The 19,689-nt window shown below is 47.2% G+C and overlaps 1 pseudogene; it reads left to right on the top strand.

The window, feature by feature from the left end:
• Positions 1 to 290: 290 nt before the first annotated feature.
• On the top strand, positions 291 to 2,110 carry LOC132888305 (putative nuclease HARBI1; annotated as a pseudogene).
• The last annotated feature ends 17,579 nt before the right edge of the window (positions 2,111 to 19,689 follow it).

Below are 19,689 nucleotides of genomic sequence, written 5' to 3'. Positions count from 1 at the left end.
CTGTCCCTCCACATCCTTGTATTGACAGAGACCTGGGCCCTGTACTACGAAGCAGGTTTTCTGGCTTACCAGGGTAACTTCGAGAGTAACTTTATCATGTGCAGCGTAACTTCCCAATTAACCCATACTACGAAAGTTGGCTATGTTCAAACCGAGGTATGCTGCCATGGCAACTTACGCTGCATCTCAAACCTGCTCGTCTCAGGTTATGTTCTTGGTTAACCTGAGGTTTCCAATTAACCACACCTTTTTTAAACACCACCTCTCCAGCGACATTTCCTCTAGAGACAATGCCAGCGTACCTGGATGACCCATGCGATATTGGAGCGCAGATTGTGAGGGGCTGTCTCCGGAGGGCGAGGGTATTTAGAGACCGCCAGAATCCGCTGGCATACCCGGATGATGTGCTTTATGAACAATATAGATTTTCAGCTGAGGGAATTCATTACCTTTGCCAGCTGATTGAGGCAGACGTCTGCAATGTAACCCGCCGAAGCCAGGCCCTCACAATCGAGCAAATTATGTGCTTGTCATTGCGTTACTTTGCCAGTGGACAATATATGTATTCCGTCGGTGATGCTGAAAACCTCAGTAAGAACACGGTCTGTCATATGATTCGCAAAGTGGTACTTGCCCTAAACAAACTGATGAATGCATTTGTCGTGTTCCCTGGGCATTTAACCGCACTTCAGATCAAAGAAGGGTTTTATGCAATCGCAGGTAATTACTAATATCAAATTGTGTCTGTTTGCCTACTCTCATAGAGACAATTGTGACTGACAATTGATATGACTAACAAAATATACCGGTACAGGTTTCCCAAGAGTAATAGGAGCCATTGACTGCACTCACATCCGCATCAGTGCACCCCTGGGAGAGCATGAGGCGGATTATGTGAATAGAAAATCCTTCCATAGCATCAACGTACAGGTAAAAGGTCTACTTCATATAGGCCCACATTCAAATAGGTCATGTCCATACCTCAAATCAACCTGTCAGTACTGGTCCCATTTTGCGTTAGGTGATGTTTTGTCCTCCACATGGGTTGGTGTTGTTCCTCATTTGCAGGGGTAACAGTGTGCTTGTACCTCAGTCATATCCCCTGTCCTTGCACAAATGTTTGATGTTCTTAGATGACATGTGACCACCAGTCGATGATAACCAGCCTGGATGCAAGATGGCCAGGGTCTGTCCACGATTCCCGCATATTTAGAGAATCCTCACTAGCTGCGGGATTCGAGGAAGGTAAGATAATCCTACATCTAATCCTTCTAACACAAATCATCCTGCATCAAAAAGATATCAGGACAATACAGAAAAGAGCTAAAATACCACAGACGTCCCTACTCAAACTTCATGGTATTCCTTGAGTAAAGAATAGTGAGCATCTTACAGTTGTTTGACACTAACTACATTTCTCTCCATTTCATACAAGGGCGATTTGATGGTATCCTGCTCGGGGACCGTGGATACCCATGCTTGAAACACCTCCTGACACCATTCGCAGACCCTCAAACAAGGGCCCAGAGAGCCTTCAATCATGCCCACAGTGTTACAAGAGCATGAATTGAGATCACGTTCGGCATATTGAAGGCTCGGTTTGCCTGCCTAAAAGGCCTGCGTATGAGGCCAGAGAAGGCCTGTCAAATAACAGCGGCATGTGTGGTACTGCATAACATAGCCACCATCAGAAAAGAAAGGGTTCCCAATTATGTTCCCTCACCCCCCGATGTTGTTGACCCCATGACCCTGGACCATCCCACAGGCCGTTCAGTGAGAGAGGCCATCACAAACCAATTTTTCAGCCAGTAACACAAAATAAAGAAAAGCCAAAATCACCACTCATTCCTACTGTATTTATTTATTTAAGTTTTCCCGTTCCTGAAAAGAAAAGACAGAAAAGCCAAATGAATGCTTGCTTGCACGCACACACACACACACACACACACACACAATGTAATAATACCTTCTTCTCATGCTCCAACTTTTCAATTTCTAGTTCGAGCTTCCGAATTTGCAGCCTCTTTTTTTGCAGTCTAGCTGTAACATTTTCTTATACAGGCTGCGCACATTGTCCACTCTGGCCTACAGAACCCCCACCCCAGAATGAACATATTAGCCTAGTATGCATAACAGTCGGCAATGATGGACCGAAGAGGAAGAAACTGTACTTTGTGACATTGTGACATCCCTGGCAGGGAAGCCTCAGGAGGGGACAGGGGCAGCTCCAACTCCTCCTACAAAGGAACACAAGCACACAGACTGATTGCATCATTGATACAAGTCACACTTCAAATGCAGTACTGCTGAAGAGTAATGGGGCACCCTCCTAGAATATTGACACAGCATATAGTAGCAGTGGTAGAGTCTTTCAACCTGCATGTGGGTGTCGGATTTGGCCGTGAGGGTCTCCTCATCTTCCTCCTGAGAGAACATACATAAATCATAGGCTGCACCTACATAATTTATGAACACGGCATAATGCATGCAATGTTAGCTATTACAGGTACCTCGGCCGGAGGCTCACTGGAGCCGGGTATGGGCTGTGGTGGCTGGATGGTCTCCAGATTGCTTCCTTCAACTGTACACACAACACATAAGACATGCCACTGATGAACGAGAAAACACACTTCTTACATGGAACTTGAATGCCATATTACCCCGCACGTAGAGGGTGGACATTTCCACAGCACCAGGGGTGGATTGTAGGCCTCCTTCTACCCCCTCCATGATCGGCCTACCGCTATTGTTGGCGAGTGCCAACTCCTCGGCCACGGTAAGGGCTTCTGGTGCCCTCCCTCCTCCCATGCACCTGGCGGCCACCTTTTTCTTGTTGGCTGTGAAAGACAAGCATCTTTTCATTATATATGCCACACACACACACACACCATTACGAATGATGTTTTTATACTTCATTTTCACCTGTTGCCAGGTGCGTTTGGCACTGCTGTTGCCTCTGAAATGTTCACAGGACATACACCAACTTAGTCAAAGGGACTGAACAGTCAGTCATCCTAATTCATGTGACTCATGTGCACATATCAGCTTAAGTAAGCTACTTCATGAATTTACCATACCACATTTTATTCAGGATTTTTCGGACATTAAACAAGCTATATATGACTGGCGCCACGTCGAAAGACCATTTTCTGTGACTTGTGATTGATCATGAAGCTTTCTCTCATCCTATACTTCTGTTCTGGAACATGTAGAAGGGAGAATGTACTTACGCATTTACCCGATCAGCAATTCGTTGCCAACATGCTTGCCGCTCCTTATTGGCAGCCGCTGTGTTCGATTTGGTTCTAAATGTTGTTTTGAACTCCTCGTAGCTTTCCATTATGATGGTGCATTCTTCCTCCGTGAAGTACGGCGACCGTGCCATTGTGAACAGTGGGGATTTGCGCTGATAACCTCCCCTTTAACGTGAACGCACATTAACCCTGATTAGGTTAACACAGGTTCAACAAATCAACTTCATAACTGGCGTCATAGTACCGTTTAACCCCAAACAAGATACCCAGGTTTTGTCAACCCTGGTTTAGCGGGGGAACCCTGGGTTACTTCTGGGTAGGTTAACCTCCGTTGGTAGTATAGGGCCCTGGATTTCAACTGACAACACCACTACACCTGCAGCCCTCTCCACCTCCTTCTCCTTCTCTCACACCCCTCGGCTGTCTGGCCATCATGGTGGTGGCACTGGTTTGTTGATTTCTCAGTCATTGAAGTTATCACCTCTTCCACTCTTCCACCTCTCCATCTCCTCCTTTGAATTTCATTCTGTTTCAGTCTCCTCTCCTGTTTGTCATTGTTGTTTATCACCCTCCTGGCCCTGTTGGATGTTGCTTTGATAAACTTGACATCCTACTCAGCTCCTTCCCAGAAGATGGTACACACAACTGATGCTCCTGGGAGACTTCAACCTCCACCTAGAAGCTTCCCACTCTGCTGCCTTCCTTCCCCTACTCCACTCCTTTGATCTCTCCCTGATGCACTCTCCTCCAACCCAAAAAGCTAGCAACCTCAACTTGCTCTTCCTCAGAAACTGCTCTGCCTCAGATCCGACAGTTACCCCTCTCCATCTGTCTGACCACCACTTCATTTCATTCTCCCTCCCTCTGCCTCTCCACCCATCATCCCCCCTCCTACTCCACTGTCACAGTCCATCATAACCTCCACTCCCTCTCTCCCTCCTCTCTTGCCTCCTCTGTCACAGCCTCCCTCTCCCCACTTGAATCCTTGGCCAGTCTCCCCACTGAACCTGCTGTATCCACCTTGTTCTCCTCTCTCTCTTCATCACTGGACACATTATCTCCTCTTTTCTCCAGGCCAGCAAGATATTTCCCTTTTAGTCCCTGGGTGTGCAAAACACTTGGCTCCGATAGAATTGGTCAAAGTGCAGCAGAGAGGAAGTGGAGAAAATCCAGGGCCACTGCCGATCTGTCCTGTTACCAGTCCCTCCTTGCTGAGTTCAAATCCTTGATCAGATCAGCCAAGATCAAGTTTTATCACTCTAAAATTCATACCTCCATGTCCAGCCCTCATTTTCTGTTTTCTGGTTTCTCTTCTGTTGTCAACTATCCACAAGCAACACCACAGTCCTCCATCACTGTAGAAGACTTTACAGTCTTTTTTGAGGAAAAAATCATAGCCATCCACAACTTCATCATGCCTGCTTCCCTATCCCACCCCCTCCCCACCTTCCCTGTCTCTTCCCCCTTGCTCTATGCTTTTTTTCCCCTCTCTCCACTTCAGATGTCTCTGTGGCAGTGGGGGCATGGCCGAGCGTCAGTTTGTGAATGGAGGGCAGAGTCGGGGAAGGTGAGTGGCCAAATCGCTACACCTGTTGTCAATTAATGTGTGTCTGTGTGTCACTTGCAGTGATGGCACTGCATAAAAGGAGTGAGAGAGCAGAGGAGTGGTGAATTGGGACCAGAACACGACAATGTGTGCATATTTCTGTGTGCATATGACTGTCCCAGTTGGGAAAGTGTTGTGCTGAAAAGCATAATTAAAAGTGTATCTAATTGCTAACAACAGTCTGCTGTACTTCTGTGCTCCACCCATGTCTGGGCAGCTTCTACAGTGGTGCTGAAACCTGGGAGTGCAGAAGGGAGCCCCTCCATGGAGTCCTCACCCTTCAAAGACCTCATTCATGCCCTCGCCATGGTACAGCAGAACCAGCATCAAGTGCTGATCGCCCATGAAAAGGAGCAGGAACAACACTTTGAAGCCTTGATGCTGGCCCAACAAGACCACCAGGCATTCCAGCACCTGCTCACGTCAGCGGGGTCCTCAACCACCACTGCATCGGACCCTCCCCACCTCACCTTAACAAAGATGGGTCTGCATTACTATCCAGAAGCCTTCCTCCCGCTCTTTGAGCAAGCAGCCGAGGTATGGGGTTGGCCACTTGAGCAGCGCGCAGTGCGCCTGCTTCCCCTGCTGACCAGCGAGGTGAAGTTTGCTGCGCTGCAGCTCCCCACCAACAGCCGGCTCATATACACGGACTTAAAGAGAGCTATTCTCCAGCATGTTGGCCACTCCCTGGAACAACAGCATCAGTGCTTCCACACGCTGCACTTGGAGGAGGTCAGCCAGCCATTCATGTTCAGTCAACAACTCCGGGATGCCTGCCGTCAGTGGCTGAGGGCAGATGACCATGACACCAAGGGGAATTATCGACCTGGTGACACTGGAACATTTCATCGCGCAACTTTGGGAAGGAATAGTGGAGTGGGTCCAGTGTCATCACCCGGGGTTGCTGGATCAAGACATTGAGCTGGCAGAGGGCCACATGGTGGTGGTTCCGACAGCAGGAAGGCATGCGTCCCCTTCTCCTCTTTCATCTCTCTCTCTCCCCCCTCCCTCTGCTTCCCATCCTTGCCCTGTTCCCCCACCATGGAGGTGGGGGCCGGCTTCCCCCCAGCCAGCCTGATGCACCCATGGTGTCTTCCCGTTTCCCCCTTCCTTGTCTGTGTCTTCTCCCCCCCCCCAGGTGAGTGATGTCCATAACGCCAGGGCAGAGGGAGAGTATGGAATGGTGTGCTTGTGCTGCAGGGAGCTGGGACATCTCCAAAATTCGTGCTCCGCGATGGAGATGGGCGCGGTGGTCCAGGTCTCCGATACACCAGAAACCACCCTCGATCAGGCTGGAGCGTATCGCATACCGTTAAGTGTACAAGGGGATATGTATCAGGCCTTGGTGGATTCCAGCTGTAACCAGACCTCAATCCACCAAAGTCTGGTGCAAGGTGAGGCAATTGAGAGAGCACAAGTGGTGAAGGTAATGTGTGTGCACAGGGATGTTCACAACTACCCTTTAGTGTCCGTCCACATTCTATTTTGGGGAGAAAAGCATAGTGTAAAGGCAGTGGTTAATCCATGCCTCACCCACTCATTGATTTTGGGGACTTATTGGCCAGGGTTTAAAGAGTTAATGGAATGCATAGTAGTAAGTGGGTCCTGTAGTAATGCATCTCAGGATGATCCTGGACTAGCTTTGGATGGAGAAGCTGTCACAGAACCGTCTATGTCAGCACCACATCAAGGCAATGTGCAGAGCGAGGAGCACCCCACCCCTCCTCCCTCTCTCAGGGATTCCCTTGAGGATTTCCCATTAGATCAGTCATGACACGAGACTCTGCAGCATGCATTTGACCAAGTGAGAGTAATCAATGGTCAAATTCTCCAGCCAAATGTGATGCTGGCCTTCCCCTACTTTTGCTATTGTTAAGGATAGGTTATACTGAGTGATGCAGGACACTCAGACTGGAGAAAAGATAATGCAGTTATTAATCCCGAAGAGCTATAGTGAACTCGTATTCCATGTGGCTCACTTTAATCCCATGGCCAGACACTTGGGGCAGGATAAAACACTAGCCCAAATAATGGCCCAGTTCTATTGGCCAGGGATTCATGGGGATGTTCATTGGTGGTGTGTGGCATGTTGCAAATGCCAATTAGTAAATCCCGTGGCCACTCCAAAAGCGCCTTGGCACCCTCTCCCTTTGATTGAGGCCCCTTTTGAAAGAATCGGGATGGATCTCATTGGGCCATTAGATCAGTCAGCATGGGTATATCACTTTATTTTAGTTCTGGTGGACTATGCAACGCGATATCCAGAAGCAGTGCCTCTCCGCAATATCTCAGCATACAGTATTGTGGAAGTGCTCTTCCATATTATTTTCCAGGTCAGGATTCTGAAAGAAATCCTGACAGACCAAGGCACTACATTTATGTCATGCACACTATGCAAACTTTATGGGTTATTGGGGATTAAGTCTATCCGAACCAGTGTCTATCACCAACAAACGGATGGCTTAGTGGAGCATTTTAATCAAACACTCAGAAACATAATTCATGAGTTCGTAAGTGAGGATGCACATAATTGGGATAAATAGCTCAAGCCCCTGTTATTTGCAGTTCGAGAGGTCCCACAAGACTCCACAGGTTTTTCACGATTCGAATTATATGGGTGTAAGCCATGTGGCATTTTGGATGTGCTACGTGAAAATTGGGAGGAGGGACTTAGCCTAGTAAGAACAAAATTCAATATGTTCTTGATCTGCACAAAACTCCACACACTCACTCACTCACTTAACCCAGGAGAATTTGCAGCAGGCACAAGAACGTCAAGTCCAACTGTATGACAGGGCATGCGCCTTAGAGAGTTCACTCTGGGAGACAAAGTGCTCATATTATTGCCTATGTTGAGCTCAAAATTAATTGACAAGTGGCAAGGGCCCTTTGAGGTCACACGGTGAGTCAGGGACGTCGACTATGAGGTGAGGTGAATGGACTGGGCTGGGGCATTGCAAATTTACCACCTCAATCTGTTAAAATGCTGAAATGAGGAGGTCCCCATGGCATTGGTGTCAGTAGTCCCAGAGAAGGTGGAGCTGGGGCCAGAGGTGCAAAAAAAAAATTGACATCTCCAATCACTCTGGTCCCTTGTGGAGACCACCTCTCACAGGCCCAACTCATGGAGGTGGCCCAGTTGCAGAAGGAACGTGTTTTCCGATGTGTTTTCACCCCTGCCCGGCTGCACCCACCTCATAGAACACCACATTGAGATGCCCCTGGGGCTGGTGATGCACAGCCGCCCTTACCGCCTGCCCGAACACAAAAAAAAGGTGGTCCGGGATGAACTCAAGACCATACTCGAAATGGGCATAATCGAGGAGTCCCACAGTGACTGAAGCAGCCCGGTGGTCCTAGTTCCCAAGACCAATGGGTCGGTCTGGTTCTGTGTGGACTATAGAAAGGTCAATGCGGTCCCAACATACCCAGTGCCTCGCATTGACAAGTTGCTCGATCAATCAGGCACTGCTTGTTTTTACTCAATACTGGATTTAATGAAAGGATATTGGCAGATCCCCTTCACTCCTCTATCCCAAGAGAAAACGGCCTTTTCCACACCGTTTGGGTTACACCAATTCGTCACACTTCCTTTTGGGTTGTTTGGGGCTCCCACAACTTTCCAGCAGCTCATGGGCAGGGTTCTCTGCTCTCACACCGCCTATGTGGCCGCGTACCTAGACGATATCATCATCTATAGCAGTGATTGGCCGCTGCACCTCGAACACCTTAGGGCCATCCTAAAGTCACTGAGGCATGCGGATCTCACAGCTAACCCAAAAAAGTGTGCAACTGGGTGGGTGGAAGTATGGTATCTGGGTTTCCACTTGGGTCATGGGCAGGTGCATCCTCAAATTAACAAGACTGCAGTGATTGAGGCCTGCCCAAGACCCAAGACCAAAAAGGGGGTGAGACAGTTCCTGGGGCTGGCTGGCTACTATTGTAGGTTCATACCTAATTATTTGGACGTCACCAGCCCGTTGACTGATCTCACCAGATCTGGTCCAGTGGATGGAGCAATGCCAACAGGCTTTCTCTAGGGTAAAGGCTGCACTGTGTGGGGGGCCACTTTTACACTCCCCTGACTTTTCTCTCCCCTTTATTTTACAGACAGATGCATCGGACAGGGGGCTGAGGGCCGTTCTGTCCCAGAAGGTGGAGGGCGAGGAGCACCCTGTGCTGTATATTAGCCGGAAATTGTCAATGCATGAAAGCAAGTACAGCATGATAGAGTGCCTGTCTATCAAGTGGGCAGTCCTCGACCTCCGGTACTACCTACTGGGACACCTTTTCACCCTCTGTTTGGACCATGGTCCCCGCCAGTGGCTCCACCACCTGAAGTATGCCAATGCATGGACCACCTGTTGATATCTCACCCTCCAGCTGTTCAAATTTGAGGTGGTCCACAGGCCGGGGGCACAGATGATGGTGGCAGACTTCCTGTCCCATGGGGGGGGGGGGGGAGTTCACTGCAGGCTGAATGGCTCCCCGGCCTGACTCGGGTATGTGGTAGTGGGGGCATGGCCGAGCATCGGTTTGTGAATGGAGGGCAGATTCGGGGAAGATGAGTGGCCAAATCGCTACACCTGTTGTCAATTAATGTCTGTCTGTGTGTCTCTTGCAGTGACAACACTGCATAAAAGGACTGAGAGAGCAGAGGAGTGGTGAATGGGGACCAGAACATGACAGTGTGTGCATGTGTCTGTCTGTGCATATGACTTTCCCAGTTGGGAAAGTGTTGTGTTGAAAAGCAAAATCAAAAGTGTATCTAAACACTAACAACAGCCTGCCATACTTCTGTGCTCCACCCACATCTGGGTAACTTCTACAGTCTCCCGGCTCTGGCTCTCTCACCATCTGACCACCTGTGCACTTGACCCTATACCTTCATCTCTCCTCCAGACTATTACTCCTGGCATCCTCCCATTTATCACCTCCCTTGTCAACTCTTCTTTGTCCTCCCAATACTTTCCCTCCAGCTTCAAATGGGCCCACATCACTCCTCTGCTAAAAAATCCACCTTAGACCCCTTGGTCATCCAGAACTATTGCCTCATTTCTTTTCTCCCCTTTCTGTCAAAGATGCTTGAACATGCTGTTGCTCACAAACTCTCTTCTTTCCTTTCATGGAAGAAAATCCTGAATCCTCACTAGTAAGGCTTCTGAGTCAGGTACTCAACAAAGACTGTACTTCTTTCTGTTCGTGAGGTACTTCATGCAACACGTGCTACCTCCCACTCCTCAGTCCTGATTCTCCTTGATCTTTGTGCTGCATTTGACACTGTTGATCACCCCATTCTCCTATCATCCTGATCAGCTCTAGGGATCTGCAGGACTGCCCTAGACTGGTTCAAGTCTTACCTCTCTGGTCACCCCTTCCAGGTTACCTGGTCTGGTACTGTATCAGCACCATGCCCACTTACCACTGGTGTCCTTCAAGGTTCAATCCTTGGTCCACTTCTTTTCTCCCTCTACATCTAGTCTCTTGGCCTGATTATCTCTGCTTATGGTCTGTCCTACCTCTGCTATGCTGATGACACCCAACTCTTTCTATCTTTTCATCCTTCTGACACACAGATCTCTGCTTGCCTGCATGACATCCAGAGTTGGATGGACAACCATTACCTGAAGCTGAACCCAGGCAAGACAGAGGTAATCTACATTCCAGCTCCATCCACTTTACCTTTGGACATTGTCATCTCCCTAGGGGACATCTCTAGGTCACCTTGACCCTGTGCAAATAACCTTGGGGTCATGGTCGACAACAAACTCTCCTCCTCAGCGAATATTGCTGCAGTGACCTGAACGTGTAGATTCCTCCTCTTCAACATCCAAAGAATTCAACCTTTTCTTTCCACCTACACTACTCAGTTCCTGGTCCAAGCATTGGTTCTCTCCTACTTGGACTACTGCAAATCTCTCCTTGCTGACCTTCCAGCTTCTGCCATCAGACCCCTCCAGCTCATCCAGAACAATGCAGCTCACCTAGTCTACAACCTCCCTCATTCTTCCCATGTCACCCCTCTGCTTGCTGACCTGCACTGGTTACCTGTTGCAGCTCGCATCAAATTTAAGACACTGTCGTGAGCTTACCAGGCTCTCAAGGGGTTAGGGCCAGCATACCTCCCGAGTCAGTTCCGCCCCTACATGCCAGCCAGATCCCTACACTCTGCTACTACTACTGATCACCTGGCCCTTCCTCTCCACTCCTGCCAGCCCACTCAAGACTGTTGTCTCTTCTGGTTCCCCATTGGTGGAATGACCTTCCCATTGAGATCAGAACTGCTGACTCTTTGACAACCTTCAAGCACAGACTGAAGACTCACCTTCAGGCTGCACCTCTCGCCTTCCTCCCTGCCCACTGTGAAACTGCATTTTGGTCTTGACCAACCCAGGCTGTGTACCGTCTAGCCTGGGGTTAGCCATTTTAAGTGCTCTATTTAGTTGTACTTTATATGATTGGTTTGTTTCCTTGGCTGTTTGAGTATTGGTACTTCAAAGGCATATTACACTAGGCATTGTTGTCACTTGTTCAATTGGCATGAGTACCTTCTTGTCAAGAAGTTCAACACTTTGTGTACCTCACTTTTGCACTCATTGTGCATCGCTCTGGATAAGAGCACTCTGTTAAATGGCATGTAATGTAATCCCGGTTCAGACAGTCCAAGCATGCCTGAAGGTTTTCTGCAGCCTCATTGCTCCACTTTGATGTCCTCACTACAGGTTTCCTTAGCTTTAATTTCAGATGGACCATGACATGATCAGAATGGACCAGTGCAGTTTGGGGGATGGCATGATAGGCATTGTTGACTGTAGTGTAGCAGTGATCCAAAATATTCTCCTCCCCGGTCGGGCTTAGTTCATGGTTGTGGATATCTTTGATCAAGTCACTGAGGGCAATAACTAGGGAGTCTGGGTTATTCTGCTTCACACCCAATATCTGGCCAGCCAACATGCACTGTGCATTCTGCACATTGGCCTGCGGTGAAATGTAAATACTGACCAGAATGAATGAAATGAACTCATGGGAGGAGTAGAAGGGTTTACAGTTGATAAAAAAAATGATTCCAGGTCAGGAAAACAGTGCTGCAGGATCACTGACACCTCACTGTACCAGCCACTGCTTACATAAAAGCAGATTCCACTGCCCTTTATTTTACCAGAGAGATCTGTGTTATGGTCTGCTCTGAAAAGTTGGAAGCCAGATGGCTACAGCGCAGAAGCCGGTATGAGTCTGCATAGCCACATCTCCATGAAGCATAAAACAGAAGATGAAGAAAAGTCCCGGTTTCTCCTCACCAGCAGCTGGAGTTCATCCAGTTTCTTGCACAATGAGCACACATTAGAGAGAAATATTGCAGGTAGCAGACTGTGAAGTTTGTGCCGGCAGAGGTGCATGAGTGCACCAGCACACTTTCCTCTCCTCCAGCATTTCTCTGAGTGAGCAGAAGTGTGAGACCACCTTTGACCAGAATACCCAATAATTCTACAGATAACACTATAAAAGTTAGGTCCACTGGCATTGTTCCTGATGTTCATGAGTTCTTCTCTGGTGAAAGAGCTTTGGGTATTGCAGCAGTGAACTGAATTTACTCAGAAAATAAGAGAAAACAATATGAACCAACACACCAAGGCAGCCATCTGCTGTGCCAACTTGGTGTCGTTTTAGTGCAAAAGTGAAAACTGTTTTTCTTGGATGTACATAATAATGTGAGGTTAACATCCATTACCAAAATGATTCCATAGTATGTATTACATTCAACCATATTATGATGATGATATTGCGACAAAACTCATGGAAATTTGGCCAAGATCAAAAATTTTCATGTCTCTGGCAACATGAAACCATTGTTACAAAATGAAAGTTGTGAGAAAAGGATCAGAAATATTTTCCCAAAATGTGCTAAATGCAAATTGAACACATTAATAACTTAGTCAACACTGCACTAGCATGTCACTGTTAATCAAAAAAAATTATTCAGTCACTTTTGCCTTAAACCTTCTATGTTCACTGAGGCATCCATTCATCCATTATCTGTCTTGGTCACAGGGGACACTGGAGCCAATCCTAGCTGACTTCGGGTGAGAGACAGGATACGGCCTGGACAGGCCATGTCATGCTCTGCCCCGGACTTCCACTCTGGAGATTACTTATCTCCCTGGTCAGCATTAATCCGGATCTGGGACAGGAATTCCATCTAGCCTGCATTTCACTTCCTGGTTCTCTCTGCTGTGTATAAATAAGCCATTCTCAGACCCTGACTTCGCCAGAACATCTCATTTTGCTATTCTAGCCAATTCTGTGCCTTTATTTTGATCTCAGATCATTATCTCATCTCATTCAAACTATGTCTGAGTAATAATATATGCACCTCACCACGCTACTGTATTAAACGTACATTCATTTCAACTACTGCACAGAGCTTTATAAGTTATCTCCCAGAGTTATCAACTTTGATTGGGTCACTGTCAGCCCCTGCAGAACTTGATCAGGCAACTGAATGCTTAGAGTCAACATTCTGCCATACCTTAGATAATGTAGCACCTCTTAGAAAATGGTCAGAGACAAAAAAATTAGCACCCTGGTATAATGATGGCACTCACACATTAAAACAGACCACTCAAAAATTGGAATGTAAATGGCATCAAATAAAATTGGTAATGTTCAAATTAGCGTAGAAGGAGAGCTTCCTGAAGTATAGGAAAGCTCTTAGTGCTGCAAGATCAACATGTCTCTCCTCCCTAATAGAAGATAACAAAAATAATCCTAGATTACTATTTAAAACTGTAGCACAATTAACCAGAAATAAGTCCACTATAGACACATGCATACCCGTAGTATGTAGTAGCAACGATTTAATGAATTTTTTTATGAAAAAAATTAAGAATATCCAACAAAAAATTCAAACTACTAATTTAAGGTGAGACAATGTAAGTGACCCTGTAGTTAACAATATAACTGTATCAGATCATCAATTAGAATGTTTTACTTCCCTAAAAGAAACTGAATTATTTCATTAATCTCGGCATCAAAAGCCTCAACTTGCATACTAGATCCCTTACCTACATGTCTATTCAAACAGATAATACCTGAAGTAATTGAACCACTTCTAAAAATAATAAATTCTTCTCTTACGATTGGCTATGTACCCAAATCCTTTAGACTAGCAGTTATCAAACTCCTAATTAAAAAACCTGACCTTGATCCGTGTCAGCTCTCCGATTATAGGCCAATTTCAAACCTCCCCTTTATCTCCAAGATCCTTAAAAAAGCTGTGGCACAGCAGTTATGCTCATATTTACATAGGAAAAACATCCATGAAATGTATCAGTCAGGATTTAGACCTAATCATAGCACAGAGACAGCTTTGGTTAAAGTAGTAAATAACCTACTGTTGGCGTCTGATCAGGGCTGTCTCTCACTGCTTGTGTTGCTTGACCTTAGTGCAGCATTTGATACCATTGATCATTCCATTCTTCTGGATAGACTAGAAAATGTTGTGGGAGTTAAGGGAACGGCCCTCTCCTGACTCAGGTCTTATTTAACTGATCGCGATCAGTATGTTGATATAAATGGTGATATTTCTAGATGTACTGAGGTAAAGTTTGGTGTTCCACAAGGTTCTGTCTTGGGTCCACTGCTTTTTTCTTTTTATATGTTACCTCCGGGTGATATTATTCGTAAACATTGTATTAGTTTCCACTGTTATGCTGATGACACACAGTTGTATGTTTCTGCAAGACCTGATGAGAGATACCAGCTTAATAAAATTGAGGAACGTGTAAAGGACATTAGACACTGGATGCTTATTAATTTCCTTCTGCTTAACTCTGACAAGACTGAAGTACTTGTACTAGGACCACATGCAGATAGAAGTAAGTTTTCTGATTACACAGTAACTCTGGATGGCCTTTCTGTTTCTTCACATGCAGCAGTAAAAGACCTAGGAGTGATTATTAATCCCAGGCTTTCATTCAAAACTCACATTGATAACATTACCTGGATAGCTTTCTTTCATCTCAGAAATATTGCTAAAATAAGAAATTTAATGTCACTACGTGACACTGAAAAACTAGTTCATGCTTTCGTTACCTCCAGGTTGGATTATTGTAATGCCTTACTGTCTGGATGTTCCAATAAGTGCATAAACAAGCTCCATTTAGTTCAAAATGCAGCAGCAAGAGTCCTTAGAACTAGAAAATATGACCACATCACCCCGTCTTATCCACACTGCATTGGCTCCCAATCAAATTTCGTATTGATTATAAAGTACTACTATTGACCTTTAAAGCACTGAATGGTCTTGTACCACAGTACCTAAGTGAACTTCTGCTCCTCTATGACCCGCCACGCCTACTTAGATCAAAAGGTGCAGGCTATCTGCTGGTACCTCATATAGTGAAGGCTACATCAGGGGGCAGAGTCTTTTTTTACAAAGCCCCACAGTTATGGAACAGCCTTCTGAGTAGTGTTCGGGAATCAGACACAGCCTCAGTGTTTAAGTCTAGGCTTAAAACATATCTGTTTAGTCAAGCCATTTGTTAATGGTGTTTATGAGGTAAAGGTGTAGATCTGGAGGGTCCTCTGACATAGAGTGTTTTGGTAAACTGGGATGTATGGATGCTGTCAGTCCCCACTCGCTTGCTCACTTGAGTTTGTTGACGGTGTAGTGGCTGGCTGCTTTATGTCCTGAGGCTCCCTCATGCCTGTGTTACCTTCTGGCTCTCCCCTTTTAGTTACGCTGTCATAGTTAGTTGCTGGAGTCCCTGCTTGTACTCAGTGCAATATGTATACTGTTCCTACTTATTCAGGTGACATTGGTCATACCTAACAACCTGTGTTTTATCTCTCTCTCTCTCTCTCTCTCTCTCTCTCTCCCCCCCAAATCTCATCATCTCATCTCATCATCTCTAGCCACTTTATCCTTCTACAGGGTCGCAGGCAAGCTGGAGCCTATCCCAGCTGACTACGGGCGAAAGGCGGGGTACACCCTGGACAAGTTGCCAGGTCATCACAGGGCTGACACATAGACACAGACAACCATTCACACTCACATTCAGACCTACGGTCAATTTAGAGTCACCAGTTAACCTAACCTGCATGTCTTTAGACTGTGGGGGAAACCGGAGCACCCGGAGGAAACCCACGCGGACACGGGGAGAACATGCAAACTCCACACAGAAAGGCCCTCGCCAGCCCCGGGGCTCGAACCCAGGACCTTCTTGCTGTGAGGCGACAGCGCTAACCACTACACCACCGTGCCGCCCCCCCAAATCTGTCCCTCTGAATTACATGTTGGTCCTGGGATTGAGATGCTGACCTCTTCTGCTCCTCGGACCTGCTTGATCCATCCTGGTGCCCTATGTCTGGTTGGAGTCTCATTGCATCGCTCCTGTGGAGGACAGCCTCATGAGGACAGTTGAAAGTCACACCTGGAGGATGCTCTGGACTCTTACAGTAATGCTTTAATGGCTGAGGACTACAGTTGACTTGCTAACTTTAGGACTGCAGTTGTCATGAACAGTTTTGCACTCAAGTTTCCATCAATGAAGAGTTTATAACATCAACGAAACTGACTTCATGTTAAAACTGTTAATATTATAGTAATCCTGTCTGTTGTTGCCCAAATGAGGATGGGTTCCCTTTTGAGTCTGGTTCCTCTCAAGGTTTCTTCCTCATGTCGTTTCAGGGAGTTTTTCCTTGCCACCGTCGCCACAGGTTTGCTCATTGGGGATAGATTAGCTCATGTTTTAAGTCATTCAAATTCTGTAGGGCTGCTTTGGGACAATGTTTATTGTTAAAAGTGCTATACAAATAAACTTGAATTGACTTATTGCGTTTCATGGTTTTTGCTCAAGCTATTTTTCTAGTTCATGGTTTTTGCACTTAGGGTTTTTTTTCTTGTTTTTTTTTTTGCTCTAGTGTTTTTGTCCTTGTCTGTCTTGTGTTTTTGTCAACTTTTTTGGCTCTTTTTACCTGGACTATTTTTTGCCATTTGTTTACCTTTTTGCCATGCCCTTTTTCCTGAATTAAATCACCTTATTTATTGGATTACTGTCTGTGTTCTGCTTGTGGATCCTTATCTCACCACACCTCCACCACCCCTAACAGGCCACCAGTCAATTGCAGGGTTAAACAAGCAACACAGAGGCAAACAGCCATTCACAACTATGGGCAATTTAAGGCATACTCACACTCGACAATTCATACTACACCTGAGCGTGTTTGACCCTCAAAGTCTGGTTCATTTGACTACTGTGATCACTGCGTGTTTCTCTCATGTGTGTTCACTTGGCCTGCTTTGAAGAGGTGTGCTTGGGTCTGGTTAGTTGGGCTCATGCACAGTGTGATTGCTAAACATGACCAAACACAGAACTCAAATGCGATGACTTCAAAATTAGTTGATGGAAGCAAATATTGAATAATAATATTAATAATAATGAGATGAATGTCTTTTGTTACACAACATAATTTTCTGAAAATTGATAACTTGCATAATTGATTTGGCATGTGAGTGGGCCATGTTTCACTGCTCCCAAAATGACTCCATGTGTGTGTCCTGCTTGCTTGACATGTTTCCTGGTGCTGCTTAAATTTTTACACCCCCTCAGAAATCCCTGATGCAAATCACTTATTTTTCTCTCCTTTTACATTGATTACTTATTCATCTTTTGACCCTGTGAATAAATTATGGTTGGTACTCAATATCCAGGGTTGTCATGCATTGCTGTCTTGGGAAAGTCTCACTGGTTCCTGTAACATGCTGTGTGTGAGAAAAAAAATTGTGTTTGTATGTGTGTGTAACACTTTCAACTAAGGGTGGAGCACAGAGGACAGCAGGACAGAGATCAGGTTTGTCAATTACGGCTTTTATTGCCACACTTTTCAGTCTAACAACACATTCACACAGATGCACACACACAACCGGCATCTGGTTTCGGGATCAACCCCTCTGCTCTCGCTCTCCCTCCTTAAATAGGGCGCGGTCACTGGGAAGACACACACAAACACAGGTTAATTGCAGTCAGGTGTAGCGATTCTGCCCCTTACCTTCCCTGACTCCGCCCTCCTGTCACAGACCGGTGCTTGACCACGCCCCCGCTGCCACATACCCCCACTGCCCGACTCAGGCCGGGCGGCCGTCCGGCCCGCAGCCGACTCCCCCCCCCCCCCCGATGGGAGAGGAAGTCTGCCACGACTATCTGCGCCCCCGGCCTGTGGACCACCTTAAAATTGAAGGGTTGGAGCGCCAGATACCAACGGGTGATCCGCGCGTTGGCATCTTTCATGCGGTGGAGCCACTGGAGGGGCACGTGGTCTGAACAGAGGGTGAAAGGGCGTCCCAGCAGGTAGTAACGGAGGGCGAGGACCACCCACTTGATCGCCAGACACTCCTTTGCAATGGTGCTGTAGCGCCCTTCACGCACGGACAGCTTCCTACTGATGTAGAGGATGGGGCTGTCCTCCCCCTCCACCTCCTGGGACAAAACTGCCCCCAGCCCTCTGTCCGACGCATCAGTCTGCAACACAAAGGGGAGAGAAAAGTCAGGGGAGTGTAGAAGTGGCCCCCCACACAGTTCAGCCTTTACCTCTGAAAAAGCCCGCTGGCATTGCTCCGTCCACTGGACCGGATCTGGGGCCCACTTTTTAGTGAGATCAGTCAGCAGGCTGGTGACGTCTGAATAATTAGGTATAAACCTACGGTAATAGCCAGCCAGCCCCAGGAACTGTCTCACCCCCTTTTTGGTCTTGGGCCTCGGGCAGGCCGTAATCGGTGCCATCTTATTAATTTGGGGACGCACCTGCCCGTTGCCCAAGTGGAAGCCCAGATACCGTACTTCCACCCGCCCAATCGCACACTTCTTTGGGTTGGCTGTGAGCCCCGCTCGCCTCAGCGACCTAAGGATGGCCCTCAGATGTTCAAGGTGCCTCGGCCAGTCATTACTATAGATGATGATATCGTCTAGATACGCGGCCGCATAAGTGGCGTGGGGGCAGAGGACCCTATCCATCAGCCACTGAAACGTAGCGGGTGCCCCAAACAGCTCAAACGGAAGGGTGACGAATTGGTGTAAACCAAACGGTGTGGAAAAGGCTGTTTTTTCTTGGGATAGGGGAGTCAAGGTGATCTGCCAATATCCCTTCATCAAATCCAGTGTCGAATAGAAGCGAGCAGTGCAGAGTCGATCGAGCAACTCATCAATACGAGGCATTGGGTACGCATCGAATTTAGACACCACGTTGACTTTTCTTTTTTTTTTTTTTTTTAAAGATATTTTTTTGGGCTTTTTGCACCTTTATTGGATAGGACAGTGTAGAGACAGGAAATGAGCGGGGGAGAGAGACGGGAAGGGATCGGGAAATGACCTCGGGCCGGAATCGAACCCGGGTCGCCCGCATTCATGGTATGGCGCCTTAACCACCTGAGCCACGACGCCCCCCACGTTGACTTTTCTGTAGTCCACACAGAACCGGACCGACCCATCGGCCTTGGGTACCAAGACCACCGGGCTGCTCCAGTCACTGTGGGACTCCTCGACAATGCCCATTTCGAGCATGGTCTCAAGTTCTTCCCGAACCACCTTTTTTTTGTGTTCAGGTAGTCTGTAAGGGCGGCTATGCACTACCACCCCCGGGGGTGTCTCTATGTGGTGCTCTATGAGGTTAGTGCGACCAGGCAGGGGCAAGAACACATCCGAAATCTCGGTCTGCAACTTGGTGACCTCCGTGAGCTGGGTCGGGGAGAGGTGGTCTCCACAGGGGACCGGAGGGGTACGTGATGTCAATGCCCCTTTTTGAACCTCCGGCCCCAGCTCCGCCTTCTCCGGA

Source organism: Neoarius graeffei, chromosome 6 (genome assembly GCF_027579695.1).
Source record: "Neoarius graeffei isolate fNeoGra1 chromosome 6, fNeoGra1.pri, whole genome shotgun sequence".
Classification (NCBI taxonomy): Eukaryota; Metazoa; Chordata; class Actinopteri; order Siluriformes; family Ariidae; genus Neoarius; species Neoarius graeffei.
This window is presented reverse-complemented; position numbering and strand designations above follow the sequence as displayed.